We start from the raw sequence: 10,748 nt of genomic DNA, 5'->3' as shown, positions 1-10,748 counted from the left end.
TCGGTCGCTGGAGGATGATGACAACATGCAGTGAGGACATTCCTTAGATCTTCACATAGCCTCTGAGAATGTCTGACTCCTGTCTGGCCGAGGGCAGCTCACATGCGCTCCATGATCAGGGCCGTTTCAGAGATGCAGCCATGAAACTTTAGAGGCATCTGATGCTGTGCCCACCTTCAGCACCTCAGCCCTTGAGGAGCTGGTGCACAGCATCAGTGGTCACAGATGTTGGTGTGATGGGGCCCAGCCCCACCTTAAAGGTGCTGAGAGCACACAGAGAGAATGAGAGAACTCTGTGGCACCTGCCCACTACATTCTGGGAAGGTGCCGTGGGCACCCTGGTCCGCTCCTCCATCACCCCCAACGCCTCAAACCCCTCCCACGGCACCTTCCCATGCAACCGCAGAAGGTGCAACACCTGCCCCTTTACTTCCCCTCTCCTCACTGTCCAAGGGCCCAAACAATCCTTTCAAGTGAAGCAGCATTTCACTTGCACTTCCCTCAATTTAGTCTACTGCATTCGCTGCTCCCAATGCGGTTTCCACTACATTGGAGAGACCAAACGCAGACTGGGTGACTGCTTTGCAGAACACCTTCGGTCTGTCTGCAAGCATCACCCAGACCTCCCTGTCGCTTGCCATTTCAACATTCCACCCTGCTCTCATGCCCACATGTCCATCCTTGACCTGCTGCATTGTTCCAGTGAAGCTCAACACAAACTGGAGGAACAGCACTTCATCTTCCGACTAGGCACTTTACAGCCTTCCAGATTGAATATTGAGTTCAACAATTTTAGATAATGAACTCTCTCCTCCATCCCCACCCCATTTCCGATCCCCCTTTTTTCCAATAATTTATATAGATTTTTCTTTTCCCACCTATTTCTATTATTTTTAAATGTATTTCCATCCATTGTTTTATCTCTAACTTTTAACCTATTTTGATCCCTTCCCCCCACCCCACCCTCACTAGGGCTATCTGTACCTTGCTCATCCTGCTTTCTACCCTTAATGTCATCTATTATCAAATTTCTTAGATAATATCACCAACTTCAACACCTCTTTGTCCTTTTGTCTATGACATCTTTTGGTTATCTCCACCTTTCACTGGCCCTCTATCCAGCTCTACCTGTCCCAACCCTCCTTAAACCAGCTTATATTTCACCTTTTTTCTATTTTTCCTTAGTTCTGTTGAAGAGTCATATGGACTCGAAATGTTAACTGTGCTCCTCTCTGCAGATGCTGTCAGACCTGCTGAGTTTTTCCAGATATTTTTGTTTTTGTTTAGGACTCCATTTTACGCGCCCATACCGTACTTAGTACAATTCTGGGAAAATTCAGCACATAATGTTTTATACAGAAACATTATGGTAGCAATGATAATGGGGGTGAAATGCGTCTTCAGCGGTAGTGCAAAACAGCTGGTAGTGATTGGCAGTCCATTTTACACACCCATCTCTTTCTCTTTTCCATTGATGTCATTAGAATAGGCAGGCCCATCCTTATCACCTGTTTTGCACCTAATTTCAACCTATCAAAATCTATCAATCTGAATTCTGGCTGAATTTGCATGGCTTTGTTACTTTAAATGAGACACCACTTCCCATCTTTCTTTCCGAGCACTGTGAACGTTTCTTCTTTTCTAGTAAAGCAAAGCCAGCACTTGATGGAGTCCACTGAATAAACAAAGGCTTTGAGAAGAAAACTTGGGGATTTTTCAGGTTATGAATGCTGTCAGCACCAATGGTATTGGCCTTCTGAAGATGCCTGTTCCTTATTGCTGGCTATTTTTATTTTTGTTTTGTGGAGGTTTAGGCTACGGCTTGTGTTACCAAGGAGACCTCGAGGTCTTGCTGTTCATATAACTTCCGCTGTTGACCATTGTTCTGACTGTACAAGTGACCATAAATACGGGTTTCATTTGATGAGGAAAGAGAAAGGGGAAGGACGGGACATGTAGCTCAACTGCAGTATATTTAGTGCATACAGACGGCTTTCCAATTTATAAGATTAAGAATACAGACATTCCATCATGTCTACATAACTGCAGAACACTTCCTGCCTTAATTATGACACGCAACTGATAACATATAGAAAGAAAAACTTACATTTAAATGGGACAGTTTCACATTCTTCAGAAAATGCTTCTTCACACACAATGAATAACTTTGAAGAGCAGTCATTGTACTTTGTAGACAAATGCAGTGGTCAATGCGACAAATGACCAGTTAATTTATTTTTGGCCGAGGAAAGGAAGTTACCCAATACACCAAATGCACCCCCAACACCCACCTGAAAAGGCAGATAGATTGCAGTTTAATTCATCATCTGAAGGAAAGCTATCACAGGGCAGTACTGCACTTTAGCCTTAGCTGAGATCTTGTGGTCAAGTCTTGTACTGGAGCTTCAACCCACTGGGTGGTTTCATATTATGCTCTGTTGTTGGAGTTCTGAATTCCATGCCTTATACAGCCAGCTGTCAGTCGATGATTCTACTTAGTTTGCAGTTGGCTTTGCAAGACACATAATTTTGGGAACCTAGAGGTACTAATATGGGTCTTGTATAATCCAAGGTATCTTTTTGTGTCCAGAGTCAAGTCCCAATATGACTGGAATGGAACAGCGCTAGATCTTTTTGGAAGCCATTTCACACTGCTTTGGGTCTGGTGTTCTCTGGAATCTAATTTCAATTGATGCTAACCTGGGATTTACAAGTAATTGACATGTTCAAATATTAAAAGTTAACCATGCACAAGTTAATTTCTATGCATGTAAGCAGTGGAAGCATGAGTTGCAGCCTGGAGCCAAGACTTGGGTACAATGACAAAGACAAGAGTTACCATCTTTGGACCATTCCTATGTGAACCTGGACATTGACAATGGCCTAACTCTTCCAGTTCAGGTCGATGCTGAGCACATTGACACTGCCTGCGAAGATTTCTGTGGCCCGACCCTTTTACGATTTTTCACCCGTATCTTCCGATCTCAGCTGAAGCATCAAAGGATCGGCACAGCCTATCCAGGGAAAGACCGTCGGGTGCAAGAAGAGACAGAAGAATGGAGGGCACACCCCACTTTTCATGACCATAGTTGTCATATTCAGGTAGGCTTTTAAAGGTGAGTGGGTGAATGGGTGAAAGGGTGTGTGGGTGAGTGTGTGAATGGGTGAGTAAGTGAATGGGTGCCTGGGAGTGAGTGGCTGAATGGTGAGTGAGTGAATGGTTGAATGGTTGAGTGAGTGAATGGGTGAATGAGTGAGTGAGTGAGTGGGTGAGTGGGTAAGCGAATGCATAAGTGAGAGTGTGAATGAGTGAATGTGTGAGTGGATGAATGATAAGTGGGTGAATGGATGAGTGGGTGAATGTGTTGGTGGGTGAATGTGTGAATGAGTGAGTGAGTGAATGGATGAGTGGGTGAATGCATGAGTGGGTAAATGGGTGAATGTGTGAGTGAGTGAAAGGGCGAATGATTGAATATGTGAGTGGGTGAGTGAGTGAGTGGGTGAATGTCTCAGTGGGCGAGTGAGTGAATGGGAGAGTGGGTGAATGCATGATTGGGTGAGTGAGTGAATGGGTGAGTGGTGAATGGGTAAGTGAGTGAGTGAGTGAATGGGTGAGTGAGTGAATGGATGAGTGAGTGAATGGCTGAGTGAGTGGGTAGATGGTTGAGGTGGGTGGGTGGGTTAGATGGCTAGGTGGGTTAGGTGGGTGAGGTGGGAAGGTGAGTGAGTTGGTGAGGTGTGTAGGTGATTGAGGTGGGCAGATGGGTAGGTGGATGGGGTGGGTTAGGTGGGTTTGGTGGGTGAGTTGGGTAAGTGAATGAGTGGGTAGATGAGTGAGGTGAGTAGGTGGGTCGGAAGGATAGTTTGATCCGGGAGATAGCCGGGTGGGTAGTTGGGTCTGGACAAGGGGGTAGTCGGGTCTGGTCGGGGGGTTCAGAGGTGGTCGGGGCTATGATGGGGTTGGTTGGTTGTGTTGCTCAGTTGAGTTGCACTGGCTAATCACAGAGGAAACAATAATGCTCCAGCTCATGGTAAAGCTCCAGGTCCTAGACATGCTTCATGTCGAAGTTGTGGTAGATCTAAAGCTAGTTCAGGAGTTTGGAAATCCTTGAATGTGCATACGATAGATATGGAAGCAGAAGTTGATGTTATCGAGCAGGAAGATCAAGAGTTGTACACAGTCAGAGAGCAAGAAAAACAGCACATGGAAGGTGAGAGTAATAGGGCTGAAGATAAAATTCCAGTTCTAACAGTAAAAATGAAAGCTGAAGATTCTCAATAACAGTATTCCAGTGTTAGGTGAAGCTATTGTTCGAGTGGAATACGATGATACATCCTATTACTTGCCATTGGTCGTAATAGGAGGGAACAAAGTCTCCAGGATAGGAAAGAATTGGCTTAAGAAAATCCGTTTAAACTGAGCTGAGTTTTTACAGTAGGGATCAGTAAGAGCATGTCTGTCCTTGAGAAAGTGCTAAAAGAGCACTAAGTGGGCTTTCAGCAAGGGTGACCAAATGATAAAATTAGCCATCAGTATGATACTAAATATCCTAAAGAGTTTGAATGATAAGAAATTGAGGGAGTATTTCACACATAGAAAGGAGCTGAGTGTAGATCAAGGCTGTCTCCTAAGGAGTTTAAGAGTCATTATTCTGCCAAGGTGTAGAGAGAGATTGTTGGAGGAACTTCATCAAGAGCACACAGGAATAGTCCTTATGAAAATAATATCCAAAGGTAGATAGAAACATTGAAGAGTTGTTGAAAAGTTGTAAAGTGTGTCTCAGAATGAGAAATGATCCAACTAAGGTTTCTTCTATTCCACAGTCAAACACAAGAAAGCAATGGGAAAAACACATGTTGATTTCTTTGAATTGGTAGGGAAAAAGTATTTTGTTTTGGTCAATAGCTATAGCAAATGGATGAATTTTGAGTCTATGCCCAATACCACAAGTGCCAAAACTATTGAGGTTTTGAGAAGTTGGTTTGCAATTTATGGGTTACCAGAGGTATAGGTGTCAGATAATGGTCCACAGTTTATGTCAGAAGAGTATGAAATATTCCTGAGTAAGACTGGAGTCAAACACGCTTTAATACCACCATAACCTCCAACATTGAATAGTGCTGTAGAAAGAAGTGTACAGATTGTGAAGAGGTCTTTGCAGATGTCTTTGTTAGGTGACAAGCTAGGCAGTAATTCCCATATTTATGTTCGACACAGACCAGACAATGTTCTGTTCTCTTACAGAATAACCCCACAATCTACAACAGGTTGCCCACTTTCTGAATTAATCTTTAAATACACTATTAGGACAATGTTTAGTTTACTTAAACCTGACGTCAATTGCAAAGAAAGAGAAAAGCAAGACAAAGTGAAGATGAGTCATGGTGCACCAGGCATGAAACAGAGAGTTTAGTACTGGTCAGAAGGTCATGGTGGAAAACCACAGAGGTGATAAGGAGAAGTATGTGATGGGAGTTGTTGTAAAGAGGTCAGGTACATTCATATATCTAGTGAAAATTGGAGAGAGACTCCGTCAGTGTCATGTAGATCATTTGCTTGAAAGAGGAAATCAGATAAAAAGAAAGCACGATAACCATCCTATAGTCCAAATTCCTCCTATAGTCCAAAGTGAAGGTCAGAAAGAAAGTGAAAGTCACAAAGAAACTGAAAGTTTGCTGGTATCACAGAATCCACCATTAGAGCAAAATGGGGCCTTTGATCAAGTCAAATCAATCAATGTCACAGTTCCACCCATTAATTGGAGTTGGGAGTTAAAGTCAATGTTCGGGGTTGACACAGTTAGAGATGCTGAGAGAGCAGGGTCAAGTTAATGGAAATGGAAGGAGAGGCCAAGACAAAAAGAAAGAAGCTAGATAGGCTATTGAAAATATGTAGGAAGGAAGCTGCTCTTTTCATTATTTCTTGTCAAATTATATTTTTGTTAAATACATATTGGTGTTAAGGAAAAACAATTTTTTTACTTGCAAATTACTCTGGGAGTATTGGCCATATATATTTTGGTTGTGATTACAGCAGAAACAAATATACAATCCAACCTATTAAATTTTCAGGGAATGTTGAAGTTGGTTTAGTCATATTGTGTTCTGGTAAATTATGTACATGTGCCATTCTGCATTTTGATGTAAAAGTTGTGTTTTTGAGTGGGGAGAGAGTGTAGTATATTGCAATGTCTGAGCATTTTATTATATTGCTCTCTCTGCAGGGGACGAGTGAACAAAGCTAGCTCAATAATGGCTGCCTACAGCTGAGCATGGGTTAGCCTTGCTCAGTGCAAAACATAACATATATGTAGCATTTCTATTGTCATAACAAAACAAAGTATCTAACCTGGAATTTTCCTTTTCTGAATCCTGCAGTACCACATCCTACAATATTTCGCTACTGAGCCATCCGAGTAGCCTTGGCTGCTTTTTTAAAAAAATTTTTAAACAAAAAACAGTTAACTGAAGCAGTTGTGTGTGTGTATTAAAAGTCAGCCACCCTCTCAATCGTTCAGTTTGTTAAGGTAATGAGAAGCTAAGGCAGCTTCAGTTCCTGCAATTTTCCTAATCTCAGCAGGGGTGGCGGTATACTTGTTGTCAGCAATCTTGTAAGGAGAACAAAGAATAGCCAGGATTCTTGCTCATAATCAATGACCTGTCCCCTGAACACTGCATGTGAGGATATCAGGTTAGGACAGGCTGAAATAACATATGGAAATGCTGGAAATACTCAGCAGGTCAGGTAGCATCTGTGGCAGACGTGCCTTCAGCTGCCTTGACATTCGAATTCTCTCCCTCAAACTCCGTACCTTTCTCTCCTTAGAAATGCTCTTTAAAACCTATCCCTATGACCAGTGAAGCTTTTGGTCATCTGTCTTAGTATCTTCACTGGTGGCTCAGTATCAGATTTGTGTATGATAATGCTCTTGTTCAGCACTTATGAACATTTTGCTGCGTTAAAGGTGCAATACAAATGCAAATTGTTTTTGCTGTTTATAGGTCCTTAAATCAAATTAGAACAAAATGTGCCAAAAACCAAGTTTTAAAATGAGAGAAATGAAGAAACGCAGATACTAAACTGAAGGAGGAACAAAGAAGAAAGACTGCCACAAATATTTTTGCAAACAGAAGGGTTAAGAAAGAAAACGTACAAGCTATTTCCCCATTTATAAAGGGAATTTCCCTCCTACACCTCAGTTATCAAGGTCTCGTGGCAACTTCAAGCTGTTGTACAAAATATTTTATTTCCTCTGCAAACGTCCTATTTGGCAGTTTGACAGACAAATCTCAAATTGAAGCCTGCTCGGAGGCCATTAAAACAAAGATCTGCCGCCCATCATGTTATTACTCCATCTAGCATTCACCTAGAGGGTATCCTCTGACTTATAACATGAACCACTGAGTAATAATGTAAGCATTCTTTGTACTAAGTGCACAATGTACGTGTCGCTTAATGTTGCTGCTAACTGAAGATTAGTGTAATGTCACTTTTACCTCATAAATAATCAAATGCATTTTTTTTTGTAGCTGTATTATCTGAAGCGTGATTAAAGGTTCAAGGAGGACTGAGACTAAATGAATAATGTGTAAGTGAACATTTAACAGGCTTTTTAACTTAAAGCCAAAGGTTTGGAGGAACCTGCTAGCACTGACAGGAAACAGATATTTAACCTTGTAAGGTGAAAGGTGAAAGGACTAAAATCCTCTTTGGTAAAAACAGCAGCCATCAGCAGAAGGAAATGTTTATGCTATAGTTGAGAATGTAATTCATATTTTATAAACACAGCCAATATTGATACAATCTCAGCTGGTGTGAGGAAATGAATGTTTGTGCACCTAATGCATTTTTACCCGACCAACATAAACAGTGACGGCAAGTTGCACTGACAGGATATTAGTGGTTAAATATATAAAAAGTTGTTATGTCAAGCTCCCAAGATATTGCTGCTAGAGCCAGAGAGAATAATATCTGCCTGCGACTGTATAAACAGCACTGTAACGCAGATGATGAGGTTTTTACTGGATGTTAATGTATTGGACCGAAACTCTGTTAGAGCTTTTGATTTTATATAATCAAACTAATTTCCTATATATCTGAGTGAAATTCAAATCTAAAGCTCCCCATGGCTTAGTTGGTGAATGCAGTGTTTGGTCAGGAACTGAACCATAAAGGCCAGGAAGCTCCCGGGTGTCCTTGGTTTGTGCTGAGTTGGCTGATCTGAGCTGTGGGACTGCAATTGATCTTTATGACTGAAATATGGCCTTGGCCATATTTGAATAAGAACTGGGAATTATTCAGCCAACATTCAGCACTCAACCAAAACAGATTAACTGATCATTTATCTCAATTATTGTTTGTGCGGCCTTAATGTGCAACAACTGGCATTTCATGGGTTGCCTTGAGGAAAATGGCAGTCAGGATTGCTGCTCCTGATTGCTAAAGATTGACTCCTATAAAGTCAGGACTGGAAGTCAGCTGCCCTGCCCCTCTTGATTGTGCAAGTTACTAACACTGATTGTCTGGATTCAGGCATTAAGGATGACCACATTGATGGAGCTAGTAGAATGACACGTGCCCATGGAATGATGCTGCACCTTCAGAAAGGGCCTATAGGATTGAAGAGGTAAAATATTAAGTCACATGTTTTATGAGTCACTTGTTACAATAGCACTGAAATATGAGTGACAATGTACAGTGTGTAACAATGTGGAGATTGCTGCTCAACTTTGTTATCAATTTTTGTCAAACAGTAAATTCACCTGTGTTTGTTTTATAAAGAATAACAACACCCTCAAGCCACATTATGGACACAAGCCGAGAATGTAGGCTGACACTTCAGTGCAGTGCGGAGGGAGTGTTCATTTTCAGTGAATGAGATGTTAAAATGGGGCCAAGTCTGCTTCCTTAGGTGAATGTAGAAAATGCCTTGGCCATATTGGAAGAAGTGTAGCAAATTCCCCTGGTATCCCAGCCAATGTTCATCACTGAACTGAAACAGATTAACTGATCATATACCACACTGGTTGTCTGTGGGGATGTAATGTGTGACATATTGGCAGCCATGTTTTCCTGTGTAACAATGGTGACTGCACTTTGAAAATAGCTTATTTACTGTGAAGCGCTTTGGGATGTCCTGAGGACATAACGAGGAGCTACGATATTTCAAGCTTTTTCTTTGCTTATGAGAGCACTTGAACAGGCAGTGACATACAATAGTGTCACATGATGCCAATGAACCACTCAAGTTTCGCTTAAAATGTTTGAATGCTACTCTTTTGTTTCATTTCCAGCTCTGTGTTATCCCAAATGTAAAACAGTACGTAACCAGTCATTTTATAAGACTAGTGAATAGAAACTTCTGCTTTTAACCTTTCGAGGTCATTCATTTCTCCTACTGTCCTCAAGAATCAATCAACTCCCCAGTATTACACCCCCCGGCAGTTTATTCTTTAGATTGACCTGTCATTGAAGAAGAAATGACAGTACATCACCGGGATATTTGATACTCAAACTTCTTATTGCTGCAATATTAGAATTACCAGACACTAAAATTAAAATTAAATAACTCTTGATGGAGATAAAAGGAAACTTGATATAGGAACTGGCATTAAGCTCCCATAGATGAACACTAGAACCCCTAAACCGATGGCTCATAATTTAATATTGCATCCTTGGTAGACGGTCTGGTCTGCCTGCCCTTTCATTGTTCAGACTTTGCATGCTGCTAGTGCTGCTGGGGACAACAGGATGCTGGAGTGAAACACGTTAAAGAAAATGGGGAACTATGGTTACTAACAGTTTCTCATCAGTATCATGAGTTTTTGCTGGTGAAATCTGATATCCTACTTGATACAGAAGTGATGAACTGACACCCAAGCCCAGAAATGATCATTGATCACATTGGTATGCAAACACTAAATGGATTTGTGAGGCCTTCCTCTTGGGATAGAGTATGATTGGAAGAATGAGCAGAGGCTACATAGAGCAGGACAAGCTGCTAGAAGATGGAAGGAGAGGATGGGGGAAGATTCTCAATGGGAGGCCATACCTGCCCAGGGTGTTCAGGGAGCAATACTCCTACTGAGCTTCAGCGAGGAGCAGAGTGTGACAGGTCTACGCAAGGATGTCCTCATTGAAATCTGCCACCTTCTGCAGCCACAAGTATTGCCAGTGTGAAGGGGACCATGGCAATGATATTTTATGTGGCAGTCTCCTCCCAGGAGGAGATATTTACAACATCTGGCTGTTTGCTGTATACTGTTACTTAAGGGAGGCCACCAAGGCCCTCTATTCAAGACTGTCTACTTTTCATTGTCACTTGCCAGAGGACAGCAGATAGAGCAACCATACAGCTTTATGAGGTTTACAGGCTTCCCCATAGTTCAGGGTACCACTGACTGTGGGAACTGCCCATCAACTCTAAGATGTACCACAACTGAAAACAATACCATGCCCTCAACATCCAGCTGATGTGTGATACACAACATATTGACAACAGGTCAATACTCAGTATCCTGGCAGTCGTCATGATGCTTAATTCTGTGGCAGTCCTTTGTGTTAGCTGCATTTGAACTACCACAGTAAACCAAAGGGTGGATACTAGGCTGCAAGGGCTATAACTGATAATATGCTGATGAGTCCAGTGTGCGACCCACATGTGCGCACATAGGCAGCATGTGTGCAATGAAAGCCACATGACAGGTGATAGAACAGACCATTAGGATAATAAAACAATGCATCCGCT

This window comes from Carcharodon carcharias, chromosome 2 (assembly GCF_017639515.1).
Source record: "Carcharodon carcharias isolate sCarCar2 chromosome 2, sCarCar2.pri, whole genome shotgun sequence".
Lineage (NCBI taxonomy): Eukaryota > Metazoa > Chordata > Chondrichthyes > Lamniformes > Lamnidae > Carcharodon > Carcharodon carcharias.
Note: the sequence above shows the minus strand (reverse complement) of the source record.